This window comes from Carcharodon carcharias, chromosome 7 (genome assembly GCF_017639515.1).
Source record: "Carcharodon carcharias isolate sCarCar2 chromosome 7, sCarCar2.pri, whole genome shotgun sequence".
NCBI lineage: Eukaryota > Metazoa > Chordata > Chondrichthyes > Lamniformes > Lamnidae > Carcharodon > Carcharodon carcharias.
In genome coordinates this window covers 69133432-69152881 of record NC_054473.1, presented here as the reverse complement: position 1 = coordinate 69152881, position 19450 = coordinate 69133432, and positions in this window count along the sequence as shown.

The following is a 19450-nucleotide window of genomic DNA, read 5'->3' as shown; positions in this document are numbered from 1 at the left end:
CCTTTATCTATCCTTTGTTGCCCCAGCTATCATCCCTTCCACCCACCCCACTCACAATAGAGCCATCTGTTACTTGTTCCATGTTGTTCTTTCACAGATTGCTGACCCTTGTTCTGCTATTAACACATTCTGCTTTCTTACTTTTATGCCACCATCAGCACCTTCTTTGACCCTTATCACTACCAATAACACTCCCTTTGTCTTTTTGTCCATGACATCTTTGTCAATCTCTCCTTACCCCCCACTGTTGGCCTTCTATCCAGCTTAACCTGCTCCACACCCCTTATACAGCATAAATTTAATCACATTTCTACCTCTATTTAGCTCTGAGGAAGTGTCATACAGACTCGAAACATTAAATCTGTTTCTCTCTCCACAGATGCTGTCAGACCTCCTGAGCTTTTCCAGCATTTTCTGTTATTATTGTAGGTAGTTACTTTGCTGCTGAACTGGCTATAGCAGTCAATGGCTTTGCCTGTCAGCACCCCTCGCCCCAGCTCCCTCTCCCTCTCCCTCTCTCTCTCTGATGGAATTCTCTCTGCATTTCTGAACTTGCCTCTGAAAAGCAATTTGAGTTTAGTGCTATATCTTCCAAAGAGAGCTGAGATGGCCACTGTATCATGTGATGTCACATCAGTGTTGAGTTATGGTCCCAAATAAGGCATTATGGTAATTTAATTAATAGCCTGAAGTCTTCTCCCACCTGTGCTTTTTAAGTGACCAAAGCCTTTCAGATGTGACAACACAAATTTGCATTTGTACAATGAATGATGGAGTTTTGTTTTTCTCCTTTCTAAAACCACAATGAATTAATATCAGAAAAGGTATCTTTGTCCTCTTTCTGCCCTTTGTCCTCTTGAGAGATAAAATGGATTAATCCACAAAACTGTCAGGCAGCTCTGAGGAGCCATCTTAAGTTCCAGTTCTATTTATTTTTAATTGCAGTCTTTAAAAAATGTCTTTAAAGATTTATAATGCTGCCACACAGGTTCTGTGTCATGACAATAGCACAGCCTACAGTAAAACATTGATTCCTATACACCAGAATTTTTGCAGTGCACTGGGAAGCCAGCCAGTGAGCCTGCACAAATGGCAGAGAGCGTCTAGCTCTAGCCTGTCAGGTGCTGGCTTGTGGCCCGATGATGTGCTGGGAAGAGGGTTTGTTTTTGAGAAACTCTCCACAATAATTTGTTGGCTTTTAGCTGAGGCACCTGGCTGAACTGCTCAGCCTCGGTCTTCCATATCCCTTCATCACCTTCCTCCTGAATTTCTCCCTCCTTTGATGACTGCAAAGCTTGGCTCCTCTGAATGGAGTAATTCTGAAAATGTAGCCAACCACTACAAATCTGGAGGTTTGCTTAGGACTCCAACAGATAAAGCCAGGCATTAGAAATTTTGCTTGATGTCCTCAGTGATTTGTTCAATCAGAGCTTTGGTTTTGGTGCGCCTCCCATTGCTTTGACATTCAGTGCCTGTGTCTGATTTCCTGCATGTGCCCTGATTCTAAAGGCCCAGCCTGATGCCAGCTTGTCTGGGTGGAAGGCAGAGTTGGATTGAGGACTGACACAGTTTGAAGGAATAGTGGCCGGTGTCCAGACACCAGGCATATCCCAGTTGAAGATTTAAGCAGCTCAATCCCTTCCTGTTATAAAAGGTGGTTGCTTCTTTTGGAGGGATCAATGCAGGACAGAGCAAGTATGGTTAGGTGATGCATTGCACCTGGAGAAACCCAGCAATGTGGGCAAATCAGACAGCTGTCTGCTCCAGATCAGCCACAGGCATTGGGAAGGTGGTGCATTGGTATGTCCTTGCAAAGCAGGAGTCTATATCCTTGCTTATTGGGTGCATGAACTGACTGATGTTGCTGATGTCACCTGTTGCAGCCTGAAATGAGTCTATGGAAAAGGCGTTGAGAGCCAACACAACCATAACCACAGGTAGTGCTGTGTGACCCTGGTTTCTGACTCCAATTCCTGCTGCAATAGGTAACACAGGTCAATGGCTACCCACCTGCTGAAGCACAGCTTCCTTATACACTGCTCCTGTCATGTTGAGAAAAGACATCCTGTTACAAAACACCCATGTGTTCTAATGCCTACTTTACCCTTGCCCCTGCCCCGCTCCTGCTGTGGCAGCCTCAGTGGCAGCTCCTGCAACATTACCCTCCTTACCCAGTACTCCTGCGGCCAAAGGGCAAAGTTCAGCTGCAGCCAAAACTCAGTTCTCCCACAGAGGCAAAAAAATGGATCCAAAAATTCACAGCAGTGAGAAATGACTTTCCAGAGCTTTACCTTAAAGGAGGTGGGGGATTCCTTCAAATATCACTGCTTTAGCTGCTTTGCGAGTGTGCCTGCCACGTTTCTCTGGAACAGCTTAAGCAAATCAAATAGTTCCAGGGACCAATTTTCCAAAGATGCAAGCATTGGACCCTATTTAAATACTTTAATGAGCCCAGAGTTCACTTTAGGCAGATGCCAGGAACCCCTAAGGAGTTGCTTAACCACTATGGCAGCCACTGTATGCAGGATGATTGATATCCCACCCTTTAATTGTTAAGTGGAACACAAATTGCACACACAAACCTGGGTGAAACGCAAACAACTTTTGACACTGTCATCTCATCAAATGCTCACTGCTATATACGTAAATAGCATCAAATTGCCCATCTCCAAATTATATTGCTCATTATCCATGCTCCATGTATTTTTTTTTATTTGTTCATGGAATGTGGGCTTCGCTGGCTAGGCCAGCATTTATTGCCCATCCCTAATTGCCCTTGAGAAGGTGGTGGTGAGTTGCCTTCTTGAGCCGCCGCAGCCCAAGTGGTGTAGGTACATCCACAGTGCTGTTAGGAAGGGAGTTCCAGGATTTTGACCCAGGGATAGTGAAGGTGATATATTTCCAAGTCAGGAGTGGCTTGGAGGGAAACTTTCAGGTGGTGTTGTTCCCTTGTGCCTGCTGCGCTTATCCTTCTAGATGGTAATGGTTGTGGATTTGGAAGGTGCTGTCTAATGAGGATTGGTGAGTTCCTGCAATGCACCTTGTAGATAGTACACACTGCTGCCACTGTGCGTCAGTGGTGGAGGGAGTGAGTGTTTGTGTATGGGGTACCAATCAAGCAGGTTGCTTTGTCCTGGATGGTGTCAAGCTTCTTGAGCGCTGTTGGAGCTGCATTCATCCAGGCAAGTGCAGAGTATTCCATCACATTCCTGACCTGTGCCTTGCAGATGGTGGACAGGTCTTCAGGAGTCAGGTGGTGAGTTACTTGCCGCTGTATTCCTAGCCTCTGGCCTGCTCTTGTAGCCACCGTATTTATAGAGCTAGTCTAGTTCAGTTTCTGGTCAATGGTAACCCCCAGGATATTGATAGTGGAGGATTCAGTGATGGTAATGCCATTGAACATCAAGGAGCGATGGTTAGATTGCCTCTTGTTAGAGATAGTCATAGCCTGACACTTGTGCGGCACAAATGTTACTTGCCATTTGTCAGCCCAAGCTGGATATTGTTCAGGACTTGCTGCTTTTGGACATGGACTATTTCAGTATCTGAGGAGTCATGAATGGTGCTGAACATTGTACAATTATAACCATAACGTACAATAAGCTGAACAGAGGAGACTGTACCACTTTGGGCTACCTGGGATAGCTTAATTAATTAACCTTTGCCTTCAGATGTCCTTTCCCATCAACACAACTGTTGCTTTAACCCATTGTAATGCATTCTGCTGCCACTGTTGTCTCTTGGGCTGTACATCCTAATCTTCATTCTTTAATTCTTATACTTGTTGTGGCACATGCCCAGATTTCCTGCCACATATTAATGACATTTTGTTAAATCCTCTAATTTTCTCATTAAAAACTCATCACAATAATCCTCCATCGCTAGAGCTGTACCTTATGTTCCTTGCTCCAGAATTACCTTTGGGTTTTTCTTTATTCATTCCTGGGATGCGTGTGTCGCTGGCTAGACCAGCATTTATTGCCCATCCCCAGTTGCCCCTGAGAAGGTGGTGGTGAGCTGCCTTCTTGAACTCCTGCAGTCCATGTGGTGTAGGTACACCCACAGTGCTGTTAGGGAGGGAGTTCCAGGATTTTGACCCAATGACAGTGAAGGAATGGCAATATATTTCCAAGCCAGGATGGTGAGTGACTTGGAGGGGGACTTCCAGGTGGTGGTGTTCCCATCTATCTGCTGCCCTTGTCATTCTAGATGGTAGTGGTTGTGGGTTTGAAAGGTGCTGTCGAAGGAGCCTTGGTGAATTTCTGCAGTGCGTTTTGGAGATGGCACACTCCACTGCTACTGGTGGAGGGAGTAAATGTTTGTGGATGTGATATCAATCAAATGGGCTGCTTTGTCCTGGATGGTGCCAAGCTTCTTGAGTTTTGTGGGAGTTGTGCTTATCCAGGCAAGTGGGGAGTATTTCATCACACTCCTGATTTGTGCCTTGTAGATGGTGGACAGGCTTTGGGGAGTCAGGAGGTGGGTTACTCATCCCACGATTCCTAGCCTCTGACCTGCTCTTGCAGCCACAGTATTTATATGGCTAATCCAGTTCAGTTTCTGGTCAATGGTAACCCCTAGGGTGTTGATAGTGGGGGATTCAGTGATGGTAATGCCATTGAACATCAAGGGACAATAGTTGGATTCTGTCTTGTTGGAGATAGTCATTGCCTGAACAATTATGTAGTCTGAACATTACTTGCCAATTGTCAGGCCAAGCCTGGATATTGTCCAGGTCATGCTGCATTTGGACGTGGGCTACTTCAATATCTGAGGAGTTGCCAATGGTGCTGAACACTCCGCAATCACCAGCCAACATACCCATTCTGACCTTATGATGGAAGGAAGGTCATTGATGAAGCAGCTGAAGATGGTTGGGCCTAGGACACCACCCTGAGGAACTCCTGCAGTGATGCCCTGGAGCTGAGATGACTAACCTCCAACAACCACAACCATCTTCCTTTCTGCTAGGTATGACTCCAACCAGCGGAGAGTTTTCCCCCGATTCCCATTGACTCCAGTTTAGCTAGGGTTCCTTGCAGCCACACTGGGTCAACTGCTGCCACGATGTCAAGGGCAGTCACTCTCACCTCACTCGGGAGTTCAGCTCTTTTGTCCATGTTTGAAACAAGGCTGTAATGAGGTCAGGAACTGCTTGGCCCTGGCGGAACTCAAACTGGGCATCAGTGAGCAGGTTATTACTAAGCAAGTGCTGCTTGATAGCACTGTTGATGACCCCTTTCATTACTTTACTGATGATCAAGAGTAAACTGATGGAGTAGTAATTGGCCAGTTTGGATTTGTCCTTTTTTTGTGTACAGAACATACCTGGGCAATTTTCCACATGGCCAGGTAGATGCCAGTGTTGTAGCTGTGTTGGAACAGCTTGGCTAGGGGCACGCAATTCTGGAGCACAAGTCTTCAGTACTATTGCCAGAATATTGCCAGGACCCATAGCCTTAAAAAGTGGCCAGCATGAGACAGCTCAAGTCAATTGCCGAATGACCAAATTTTGACTTAATTAGGCATTTCTTAGACTTTTTTAACGAATTTTGTTGTGAAACTGGCAAAGACTCATTTCTTGCCCAGTCCTAGTTGCCTAGAGGTGATGGCGTTGGTGGTGAGGGTTAATGGCCAATCACATATTGCATGATTGGAATCTTGTTTAGGTCAGACTAAGTAGAGGAGAGGATGTTTCCTTTCCTGAAGCACATTAGTGAACCAGTTGGGTCTTTAATATGGCAGCGTATCGTTCTATCCTGCATGTACTTATCCAGCTCCCCCTTATTTACATGTACATAAAGAAAGGCTAAATCTCCAGCACAGTGGAGACTCATTTTAGCATGGAGTTATGGAGAGAGGGAGCACTACAATTCATCAAAGATCTGCATACATGGAGTGCAGGAGTTACATGTCAGAAATTACTTTTCATGTGAACAGTGAGGGATTATTCAACTGGCAGTTGCATGTTGAAACCAATGTATTATTAATTGTCCAAATAAATGACTAATTAGCCTGAGGAGAAAATTGAATAATCAATATCAGTAAATCGCTTCCGTGTGAGAACTTAACCATCTCATGGTAGACACTTCTTTATTATTCCCACCCAGAAAACCTTGGAATGACTAAGGCACTTATTTAGTTTGTCAAACAATAAGCAGGCGGTTGGGGGGGGTGGGGGGGGAGTAAGAAAGACAATTCTAAAAACCCGAAGAAGTGAAGGAAAAGAGAAAACTTTTAATACAGTAGCCAAGTGAAATAAAACAGCATTTTTCCCTTTGCTGCACTGTAAATCTAACTGGTTTATTTCTTCCTGTCACAGTATATGTGGATTTTAAAAAACAGTCACAAGGAAAAGGGCTCACAAGTCTCCAGAATGGATGTTACGTATGTCCCAGATACCCAAGAGAAAGACCAAGGCATTCAATTCAACCACAAGCATCTTGTGATTTCTTATTTATAAATAACAGATTGAAAGTTCCTTTTTGAGCTTAAGGCACATATTTAAATATCCTATTTCACAATTAGATTTTCTTTTTCAAACTGGAATTTTTTCCTAAAGCCACTGGAGAGAGACAACAGACCAGAGAAAGAGAGACAAAAACAAACAATTGCAATAAAGTTTAACATTAAGGGGCTCCCCGTGTTCAGGTCAATTTATATCACAGCTTAGTGCAAGAAGTGGGACTTGTTTTCTCATCGTCCCAGGAGGAATAGTTAAACCTTAACTATCCCCTGTGCAGCATTGCTTCTGTTCACCTATCTATTTACTGATTAACAAAACTTTTTTGGCAATATGTTGGCTGAGTCATGGCTAGTGAAATGTTTACTCTGCTGCCTTCTGAAGGCAATGGACATTTATGTTGAGGCACATTACATGACTATTGAGCTACGCTAATGAATGTTTTCTCTTCAATCACTGGACTCACGACAAATTATCCAGATTTTGGACGTGTGCAAACACCACCTGGGTAATGTGTAGTGAGACTCCACCAGGGAGAAACCATGAAAATACAACACTGTTTCTTGAATATTTGGACTGGTGGAATCTTGCCAAGACTAATAAAATAGCCATTGTAGAGGTACAAAGGGTCTTACAAAAGCCAGCACTAAAACTTTGTATTTTGCTTTTATTGCTTATAGAGCTCTGGACTGATGTTGTTGATATTGTGTTCAGTGCGTTTGTGCCTTAGGGAACTTCTATTTCACCCAAATTTATGGAAATATCTAAAATTAAATATAACGTGTATATCACACGTTTTTAAGGATAGCACAGTACGTTGGAGAGCTGACATAGTACAGCACAATGTATTTAAAACCATTGAATAGGGTAACAAAGGACTGATTACTAAATTGATAATTGGATAGATATATATGAACTCTAGTGCAAGTACTGGAGAATGTTTGTTCTCAAAGAAATGAAATCAATATATCCAATTCACTTTCATCAAAAGGACAAATATAGTTTTGGATCTTGGTCTTTATGTCACTGTAGTGCCATTATGGCCTGAATTCTCAGCTTGGTGGGCAGGCACGACCAGTTGGCCCTGGAGCGGTCGGGAAACAGACCACCAATCGCAATCAACTGTGATCATCCCCCGACTCACGATTTCACGCTGACTGGCCAATTCACGGCCAGCCAGCATGAAGCGTGCACTGAAAAGCTCAGCGCTGCTGGGGTGGGGGCGGGAGGAGGCTGGGCGATGACATCAACGCGGATGTGGGTGAGCCCTGACAGAAAGCTCCCTGAAGGTGGAGAACTGCTTCAGGGAGCTGAAGATCCAAAACCCAGGAAATAAAGTTCTTAACATCAGGGGAAAAAAAAATCCCAGCATCGCAATCAGGCACCTGAACATATAGATTATAAAAATAAAAGCAAAAAACTGCGGATGCTGGAAATCCAAAACAAAAACAAAAATACCTGGAAAAACTCAGCAGGTCTGACAGCATCTGTGGAGAGGAAGGCAGTTAACATTTCGAGTCCATAGGACTCTTCAACAGAACTAAGTAAAAATAGAAGAGAGATGAAATATAAGCTGGTTTAAGGGGGGTGGGGGGTGATGGTGGGACAGGTAGAGCTGGATAGAGGGCCAGTGATAGGTGGAGATAACCAAAAGGACAAAGAGGTGTTGAAGTTGGTGATATTATCTAAGGAATGTGATAATAAAGGTACAGATAGACCTAGTAGGGGTGGGGTGGGGGAAGGGATCAAAATAGGCTAAAAGGCAAAGATAAAACAATGGATGGATATACATTTAAAAATAATGAAAATAGGTGGGAAAAGGAAAATCTATTTTATAATCTATAGATTATAAAAATGCTGGCCACAGCATTTTTATTTATTTAATAACAGAAACCTCATCCCGCCCTTGGGTGAGGTTGGATAAAAAATATAAAGGCTGCCTGGCCAATTTGCCCATCTGCTGACAATAAGGTTGGATGGGCTACATAAATGACAGACAGTTGTGCCATTAATATGGAATCAACTACTGAACAAATTCCAAATCAGCTTCATGTCAGTATATTTTGGTTCATTTACAAACTAATCAATTTATCAAAGTTTACCCTTCTGCTGGACTGTTTTCAGCAAAAAAATTATGATTATGAAGCACTTCTCTGAGAAAACTAAGACATTATGGGGAAGCTTTCCCTCTACAGCTATGCTGAGAGGGGCACTGCACAATGAGGTAGTATTAGATGGCTCATGTGTTCAGAGGGTAATCTGAATGTCCTGGCCTTACTTGCATGTCATTGGCAAGTCACCCTGGCATCGGGAATGCTGACAGACAGCCAACTTGACTGGAAGGTGTGGTTTACATGCCAAAATGCCAGCATTTAAAGTCTGAATGCACCTCTTATATACAGAATCCTTTAGTTTGAAATGTACTGTACTGGGCACTGTGGTACTTTCCATCCTGCTTTGTTTTCTTTCTTTTGAGCTTTGTCTCATTTAACTGGGGAAAGAAATTGAAATAAAATTTTTCAAAAAATCTAAAATCAACACATTTTGAAGTTTAAATAAAGGCCAAATTTAATTGTCAATTATTAATCACTTTTTAATAAGAGAAACAGACTCTTCCCCCAAACACACACACATGCACACACAGAATAAACTCATTTGGACCAAGTAAATCTGAATTAAACATGCACTACTTTTCTCAGAAGATACCAGCCTTTACATGGTGGTAACACTGTCACCTCTGAGTCTGATGGTAGTGGGTTCAAGCTCTACTGAATAAATTTGAGCACACAAATAGACTGTCAGTCCACTGCAGTATTGAAGGAGCGCCTCACTGTCAGGAATGTTGTATCTTGGATGAGATTTTAAGCTAGGTCCCATTTTACCTCTTAAGTGGACATTAAAAAAAATCACCCGGCACAGGGAGGGTTTTCCACAATATTCTGGGATATTTGTCCCTCAACCAACATCATTAAAACATATTATCTAGTCATTTATCACAGTGCTATTTGTGGCGCATTGTTGTGTATATGTTGGCCGCTGTGTTGCCCTACATCAAAATAGGACACTTCAAAAAATGCCTCACTCACTGTAAAATATCGTGGGATGCCCTGAAGTCATGAGAAGCACCACATAAATGCAAGTCTTTTATTTCACTACTTCTATGACAACATTCTTTGGGGGAGAACAGCCATGATTTTTTAATCACAACATTGTGCACAAAATATTCAGTGACTCACTTCAGTGTGAGGTGCATTGTGTATGAAATGTATTCTACCTGGACACTGCAGTGGATTGCTTTTGTTTTCTTTCTTTTGAATTTTGTCTCTTTTAATGGGGGAAAGAAATTGAAATAAAAGCGTTAAAAAAATGCACCGTGTGTACAGAAAAAAAGGACAAGTGTGGCACTTTTCAATCTCACTTGTGCAGCTGGAAGAAATTTGGGAATAATCTTTTTATTTCACGGAACCATTGTGCTTCATGGCCATGAGCAAATATTGCCAAATATTGCTTGTCAGAAAGGCATGGCGATAATCATGGGAGATTTTAATTTATGTATAGACTGGAAAAGTCAGATGGGTAAAGATAGCCTAGATGAGGAGTACATTGAATGTTTTCAGCATGTTCTGGAGCCAACCAGAGAGCAGGCTATACTACACATGGTATTGTGTAATGAGATCGGAGTAATTAATGGCCTGAATTGTTCCCGCATCAGGTGGGCTCGGCGGGAGCAGGCAGGGGCAGTCGCGGAGCTGCCACCACCCGTGATCGGCTCCACACTGCCATTTTTTGTGGGTGGGCGAATTAAGGCCAACCCAGCGTAATATGCAAGTGGTAGCACTAAGAGCTACCTGTGCAGGCAGGGGAAGGAGGGAGAGTCGGGTCCACTGCTCTTTTGCGCATGCACGCGAAAGAGTGTTTCAATCTCTCTGAGGCACGGAGCTGCCTCAGGAAGATTTAAGCACTTCTGGAAATAAATAAATAAATGCAATAAAAATTTAATGAAACATGTCCCCTCAAGCGACTGTGTGACCAAAACAGATGATCCTCTAAGAAGTGTGCCTGTCTTCTGGAACAAAGTACCCAGGTATTTCTCCCCCTCCCTTATGTTGCACATTTTGGCTTCCAGATCAATAATCCGGATCCAGAATTCCTCAGGCTGCTTACACTTCCTGCAGACGTGTTTGACATCATCACAAGGCAATCAGTTGGGAAATAAATATTCCAGGGTACACAATATTTCAGAAAGGCAGACAGAAAGGCTGTGTCATGTGAGATGGGACATGTTTTTATTTCTCAAAAAAAGTTTTTATTTTATTTGTAAAAGCTTTAGGAAACCCCATCCTGCTCATGGATGAGGTTTCCTAAAAAACGTAAAGGTCACTTGGCCTTTTCACCTGCCCACCAACCATTGGACGAGCAGCATAAATTTGAAATTAATTAGTTCCTTAATGGCCTTAATAGGTCTTCTAATTATCAGCAGGCATGCAGCCCACTCCAGCGCATGCCTGTCTAACAAAACATCATGAGACAACGCGATGACGTCAGGAAGCATGCCTGACATCATTGCGCATCACTTTACCACCCTGACATGCTGACTGTAAAATTCTGGCCAAAGATCTCATCGTGAAGGCCCCCCACTAGATAGCAGCAACCATAACATGATTGAATTTTACATTTGATTTGAGGGAGAGAGGAGTGGGTCTGAGACTAAGTGTTTAACCTTAAATAAAGGCAATTTTGAGGGCATGAAAGCTGAGCTGGCTAAAGTGAATTGGCAAATTAAGTTAAGGGACAGATCAATAGAGATGCAGTGGCTAATATTTAAGGGGATATTTCAGAATGCACAGAAGAGATACATTCCAACAAGTAAGAAAATGTCCAATGGATGAACACAGCATCCGTGGTTAAGTAGAGATATTGAAGATAGCATCAAACTAAAATAAAAGCATTTAATTGTGCAAAGATAGGTGGAAGGCCAGAAGATTGGACTGGATGTAAGGAACAGCAAAGAATGACTAAAAAACTAATAAGGAGGGAAAAATTGGAGTATGAGAGAAAGTTAGCCAGAAATATAAAAACAGGTAGTAAATATTTAAAAAAGAGAAGGGTTAACAAAGTAAGATAAAAGCTAAATACTGCAGATGCTGGAAATCTAGAACAAAAACAAAAATACCTGGAAAAACTCAGGTCTGACAGCATCTGTGGAGAGGGATACAGTTGACGTTTCGAGTCCATATGACCTGTCATCAGAAATAAGACATATGGAAATGAGATGAAATATAAACTGGTAGAGGGGGGGTGGGTGGGACAGGTAGAGCTCATTAGGGGGCCAGTGAGCATTGGTCATATAGAAAGTGAGTCTGGAGAATCGATAATGGAAAACAAGGAGACGACAGATGAATTGAACAGGTATTTTGCATCAGTTTTCACATCAGAGGATACAAGTAAGACCCCAGAAGCAACTAGAAACCAGGAAATGGAAGTGGGGAAGGATGTCAGGAAAATTACAATCAGCAGAGAAGTGGTACTGAGCAAATTGTTGGAGCTGTGGGCTGACAAGAGTTTGGGTCCTGATGAACTTCATCCTACGTCTTAAAAGAAGTGTCTAGTGAGATAGTTGATGTATTAGTTTTAACCTTCCAAAACTCCCTAGATTCTGGGAAGGTTCTATTAGACTGGAAGATAGCAAATATGACTCCATTATTCAAAAAGTGAGGGAGACAGAACGTGGGAAACTATAGGCCAGTTAGCTTAACACCTGTCTAGGGAAAATGTTAGAAGCTATTATTAAAGAAATTATAGCAGGGCACCTGGATAAGCTCAAGGTCATCAGGCATAGTCAACATAGTTTTTTGAAAGGGAAATAAGTTTAATCAACTTATTGGAGTTCTTTGAGGAAGTAACATGTGCTGTGGATAAAGGGGAGCCAGTGAATGTATTATACTTAGATTTTCAGAAGGCATTTGACAATGTGCCACATAAAAGGTTATTGCAGAAAATAAAAATTCATCGTATAGGGGGTAACACATTGGCATGGATAGAAGATTGGCTAACAGGAAGAAGAGAGTAGGCATAAATGGTTCTTTTTCAGGTTGGCAAGATGTAATGAGTGATGTGCCACAGGGATCAGTGCTGGGACCTCAATTGTTTACAATTTATATAAATGACTTGGATGAAGGGATTGAAGGGATGGTTGTCAAATTTGCTGATGACACAAAGATAGGTGGGAAATTAAGTTGTGAAGAGGACATAAGGGGGCTACAAGCAGATATAGATAGGCTAAGTGAATGGGCAAAAATCTGGCAGATGGAGTATAATGTGGGAAAATGTGAAATTGTCCATTTCGGCAGGGAGAATAAAGGAGAAGCATATTACCTAAATGGTAAGAGATTGCAGAGCTCTGAGGTGCAGAGGGATCTGGATGTCCTAGTGCATGAATCACAAAGGGCTAGTATGCAGGTGCAGAAAGTAATTAGGAAAGGTAATAGAATGTTATCATTTATTACGAGGGGAATTGAATACAAAAGTAAGGAAGTTATGCTTCAGTTGTACAGGGCACTAGTGAAACTACATTTGGAGCACTGTGTACAGTATTGGTTACCTTATTTAAGAAAGGATGTAAATGTGCTAGAAGCAGTTCAGAGAAAGTTTACCAGACTAATACCAGGAATGGGAAGGTTATCTTATGAGGAAAGGTTGGACAGGTTAGGCTTGTATCCACTGGAGTTTAGAAGAGTAAGTGGTGACTTAATAGAAACATATAAGATCCTGAGGGGTCTTGTGCTCTTGAGGGGTGGATGTGGAGGGGATGTTTCCTCTGAGGGGAGAATCTAGAAGTAGGGGTCACTGTTTAAAAACAAGGGGTCGCCCATTTAAGACAGAGATGAGGAGAAAATTTTTTCACTCAAAAGTGTCGTGAGCCTTTGGAGCTCTCTTCCTGAAAAGGTGGTGGAAGCACAGTCTTTGAATATTTTTAAGGCAGAGATGGATAAATTCTTGCAAAGCAAAGGAGTGATAGGTTATCAGGGGTAGGTGGGATGCAGATTTCAGATTAATCTCAGATCAGCCATGATCTTATTAAATGGCAAAGCTGGCTCAAGGGGCTGAATGGCCTACTCCTGCTCCTTGTTCGTATGTACATATGTTCGTATGTACGTATAAACTAACTCAGCATTTTCTTGACTTAAAAATAGACTTTTAAAAAGTCACCTGCTTCTTACAAACTTTAAATGACTCACCCTACATTCCATTTTATAGAAAGTTGGTGAAGAGGTGATCAACTTCATAGTTGATAATCTGATGCAGGGAATGGTTGTTGTCATTTCTTGAGTGCAGCTGAATACAGGTCATATGCCACTGTGGGCATCAAAACTGTTAAATTATTTTATACACTTTCTCTGTTCTTCATTTGCATTTGTTGTCAAGGCCCACTTGGTATGTGATGTTTTGAACTGAACTCAGAATGACAGTACAGCGAACACAATCGTCATCTCTTCAGGTGTCCAACAGAAGTCATTGTTGCACTTAAGAAGCAACTACACGTCATATGCGATAGCATCTAACATTACTCAAACATGCTGACAGGCAGTCACACTGAAAACAACACTACACAGTAACAGTGAAGGAACAGGCAACTGTATAGTTCTCTCCTCACCTCTCCCCACTGCCACCCGGCCTCCACCCTGGATTGTTGCCGAACCTTGGCTGGACAAAGTCCCTGGATCAAATCAAAAATAAAAATACCTGGAAAAACTCAGCAAGTCTGACAGCATCTGCGGAGAGGAACCCAGTTAACGTTTCAAGTCCGTATGACACTTCAACAGAACTAAGGAAAAATAGAAAAGAGGTGAAATATAAGCTGGTTTAAGTGGTGGGGGGCAGGGGGGTGGCGGTGGGACAAGTAGAGCTGGATAGAGGGCCAGTGATAGGGTGGAGATTGCCAAAAGATGTCATAGACAAAGAACAAAGAGGTGTTGAAGGTGGTGATATTATCTAAGGAATGTGCTAATAGGTGATATTAAGGGTAGAAAGCAGAATGAGCAAGGGACAAATAGCCCTAGTGGGGGTGGGGTGGGAGGAATAGCCTTCTAGATAGAATATCCTATCTCCACCCTAAAATGCCTATCACTGGCCCTCTATCCAGTTCTACATGTCTCACCCCTCCCCCGTTAAACCAGCTTATATTTCACCTTTCTATTTTTCCTTAGTTCTGTTGAAGAGTCATACGGACTCAAAACGTTAACTGTCTTCCGCTCCGCAGATGCTGTCAGACCTGCTGAGTTTTTCCAGGTATTTTTATTTTTGTTTTGGATTTCCAGCATCCTCAGTTTTTTGCTTTTATCCCTAGATCAAATGTTGGCCTGCCAGTTTCACGTGGCTCAGATACTCATTGTACATGAGATGAACCATCCAGACAGACAACTGGTGTTTTTGTAAAGTAGCAATATGTTCTTAAAAGTCAGAAGTAAAATACTGCAGGTGCTGGAAATCTGAACTGAAAACGCAAAATGCCAGAACCACTCAGCACGCCTAGCAGCATCTGTGGAAAGATAAACAATTAATGTTCCAGATTGATGAGCTGGAAACAATTACAGATGTAGTAGGTTTTAAGCAAGTGTAAAATCAGGGAAAAGGGGGAAGGAAGGATTGAACAAAGGGAAAGTTTGTGATAGCGTGGAAGGCAGGAGGGAGAAAATGACAAAAGGGATAATGATGCAAGACAGCCAGAGGAAGTGTAAATTGCAATAGCAGAGCAATTAACCCACCCTGCTGTCCAAAAAGTCAGAGCAGTGATTATGATCTGAAGTTGTTAAACACAATATTGAGTCCAGATGGTTGTAAAGTGCCTCTCCTTGAAAGATGAAGTGCTGTCCCTTGAACTTCATTGGAAAAGTGTAGGAGACCAGTAACAGAGAGGTTGGTGTAAGAGATGAAGGATTAAAATGGCAAGGAAACAGCAACTCAAGGTCACATTTGTGAATGTGCAGAGGTATCCAGCAAAGTGATTGTCCAATCTGCACTTGGTCTCCCAATGGGAGAGGAAACTGCACCATGAGCAGAAAACATAGGCCAGAATTTTTGGGTCGGCGAGCGAGGGTGGGGCCTGCTCGCTGACACATAAAATGATGCATGGTGACGTCAAGCATATGTCATTCAGATCTTGAGTTCGGTGGGCACGCACCGGAGTTGGCTGTCAAAGGTCTCTTAAGGTCATTTAAACACCAATTAAGCTAATTAACTGAGCTGCCCATCCTTAAGTTTGGCGGCAGGTAAAGAGACCAGGCTGCCTTCACATTTATCATGAAACCTCATCCATGGGCGGGATGAGGTTTCATGAAGGTTTTTAAAGTTTAATAAAACATTTCAATAAAATTAATTGCCGTGCCCCAGCTCATTGACACTGTCACAGGAGGGGAGATGTCTTAATTTTTTTTTTTCTTTATTAAAATTTTCAAATATCAAACTAATCCCCCTGAGGCAGCCCTGTGCTCATGTGCACATGCGAAAGAGCGCAGGCCCCAACTCAGCCTACTCCCCCTGCCCACACAGGAAGCACTCAGTGCTTCCGAGTGCGCGTTGCACTGGGCGGGCCTTAATTGGCGCACCCACGTAAAGTGGTGGCACACAGCTGATCGTGGGTGGCAATCAGCTACGGCCTGCCCGTGCCCGCTCCCGTCCAACACCCCACCGATGGGGAGAAAATTCTCTCCATAGTATACTACATTGGAGGAATACAAGTAAATTGCTCTTTCACCTGGAAGGAGAGTTTGGTCTCTGGATGATGCAGATGAAGCAGGTGGAAAGGCAGATGTTGCAACTCCTGTGCATGCATGGGAAGGTGCTGTGGGAAGGCTAGGCACTGTCTGGGTGAATTAAAGAGTGTCGCAGTGAAGGCAGTCCCTCTGGAACGCTAAAAGCAAAATTGTGGGGAACATGTGTTTGCTGGTGGCACTGAGGGTGGCAGAATGTTAGAGGATGAGCTGTTCACTGAAAGTGGAAGTTGGTGGGGGATGGAAGGTAAGTCCAAGGGGAAAAAGGAGGGGTGGGAAAAGATAAGGGCAAATGTGTGGGAAATGGGATGAACACAGCACAGATTCAATTCAACTCTGCCTCAGAAGGTGGTGGAGGCGGGGTCGTTGAATATTTTTAAGGCAGAGGTAGATAGATTCTTGGTAGGCAAGGGAATCAAAGATTATCAGCATTTGATGGGAATGTGGAAATCGAAACACAAGAAGATCAGCCATGATCTTATGGAATGGCGGAGCAGGCTCGAGGAGCCAAATGGTCTACTCCTGTTCCTATTTCTCATGAGCTGATGTTCTTACGAGTGCTATGCAGCCCTTTCCCAGCATTGTTCTCATAAAACTGACAACACCCACATAATAATTTGTTTTCACATTGAGTATTCATATGAAAAGAAAGTCAAACAGTTCCTTGTAAAGACAATGGGCTAAAAATTGGTCTCACCCATTTGCAGGTGGGAGTTCGTGATTCATAACTTGCCCATGCCCAGTCCTGTTGAGGCAGAAAGGACTTAGGCTTTGCATTTAGATGCTCCACTTCACCCTCACACACCCACCAATACTGCTAATCTCACACCCACCTCTTACAGCTCTCTAAAGCCTCCAAGCATTCATCCACAGCGGACACATCACCCAAATACAATTCAACACAATTATTGACATTCTTCCCTCTCGCTTGCAAGACAATGTAGCATGAACTAGTGGGAACCAGAGCAGAAACGACAGAGCACAGACACCTTGCATTCACTGAGCCCTACACAGCACATGATTCTCCATCTCACGGAGCACACTGCAGGACAGCATATTGCATTGAGATTGTAGCTTTTCATCAGCTATGCTGCGACCACTGGGGTAGCACTGTGCAGGATCATGAGGACAGACAAAAGCACCTGCAAGACAGGTGCTAAGGGAATGCACAATGATAAATAGATCGTTTTTATTTGTATAATGATGTGTTTTTGGATAAAGAAGTTATGGAAAGGTTGTTGGTGGTGATTATTATTGATGAATCTTGGCCGAGCAGTATGGGGCATCCCACATGGATGATTCAATGGGGAATGGTGGAGCAGTGGCACCAGAGGGATGTTCCCGTAAGGGAAGCCAGGTCTGTGCAAGCATTCTCAAACAGCCTGTCCAGAGAGAAGAGTCCCAGCTGCGTCCTCACTGCCTTCCCCTCTACCTCCACCTCCTCCTCAGATGGTCTCTAGATTCCTGGTGGAAAGGCTGTTCCCTCATGATGGAGATATTGTAGAGGACGCAGCAGATCACCACAAGTTTGGAAACAAGCCCCGGCATGTATTGTAGGACTCTATCCCAGCAGTGGAACTGTTATTTTAAAATGCCAATAGTCTTCCCCACAATGTTTCTGGTTGCAGCTTGGCTGTCATTGTATATCCATTGTCCTGGTGTGGTCAGATGGCAGAGGGGAGTCATCAGCTGTAAATAGAGGGAGTATCCCTCTAGGGATCATATCAAGGGTATCCCTCCCTTGCTTCCAGACGGCTAGCCTCTTTTTCACCTTGGAGGCCCAACAACGGTGACAGCAGCAAAAGCCTCGGGATGAAGGCATTGTTGCCGCTGCCAGAATAGTGGGCATTCACCGACATGAAGGTCTGTGCATGGTCACACAGCAATGGCACATTAATGGAACAGCAGCCCTTGCAGTTCCTGTACCCCTCCTCATTGACATGGGGGTCCTGCAGATCCATGTTTATGCAATTGATGCCTCTCTGCGCCATTGGAGTTCCACCATCCTAGAAAATCCAAGTGCCCTTGCATCCTGCTCCTCCCTGCTTATCGAAAAAAAATATGTAATCTTCTCTCTTTGTATATAGGGCATCCATCATCTCCCAGATTCAGTGATGGATGACAAACTGAGAAATGCTCACCACGTCACCCGTTCCCACCTGGGATGACCTGGTCACTCTGAAGTTGAATGTGATTCTGACCTTGACAGCCACTGGCAGTGCCATCGTCATCCTGGTGAGAGGCCTCAGGTCTTCTTGTAAGAGGAAGCACAGTTCATCATTGAATCTGAGTCACCTCAGGCATTACTCCTGTGTGCAATGCTAGGCCTCCTACTCCTCCCTCTCTGCTGCAGCCTATGGTCCATTTCCCTGTTGTGTCACAGACTCACTGGCCCAGAAACTGCCGCTGTCATACCTCTTGCAGCCTTTGTAGAGACAGGTAACCAAATGCCCTGCCCACCATTAGTGGATGCACCAGCTGAACAACCGACCTCCAAAAACAAGCCAAAATCCTTCCACAAACTTAGTTATAGCAGATGTAAGTCAAAAGCAGTTCACCTGCAAGATGAATGACTGTTCCTTCAACTAGCGCTTGTGGGAGCTCCCCCTTTCAGCTAGTGATTGAACATGTGTGCACTGGATCTGCAATGTTGAAGTTACAAAAATTTGCATCAAATAAGCTAGAATAGCTACTGTCAGATCTCTCCTAACTCTTCCCGCATGCACACAACATGCTCACGCTAACACCCTCCCCAGCATGGGGTGCCATGGGGTGGGCGCTGGAAATGGAGGCATTACAGTGCACTCCCATTTCTTTTGGGGCTTCCATAGCACTGGCACCAGTGGAACCCAATTTCATGACCAATGTCACTTCAAAAGGATCCCGCTCAGAGATTGTTTTCATATATTTTCATTTAAGGGAGGCAGCAGTGTGATGATAATGTCACTGGGCTAATAATCCAGAAGCCTAGGCTAATGCTCTGGGAACATGGGTTCAAATCCCACCACAGCGGCTGGTGGGATTTAAATTGAATTAACAAATCTGGAATTGAAGCTGTTCTCAGTACTGGTGAGCATAAAGCTATCATCGATTGTCATAAAAACCCACGGTTCACTTGGAGTGGGATAATTGGAATAATTCGACATTAAAACTGATATTAAGATGTGCATTAACAGCTTTAAAAGTTGTCAAGTGTAGCCATGAGCATTAATAGCTT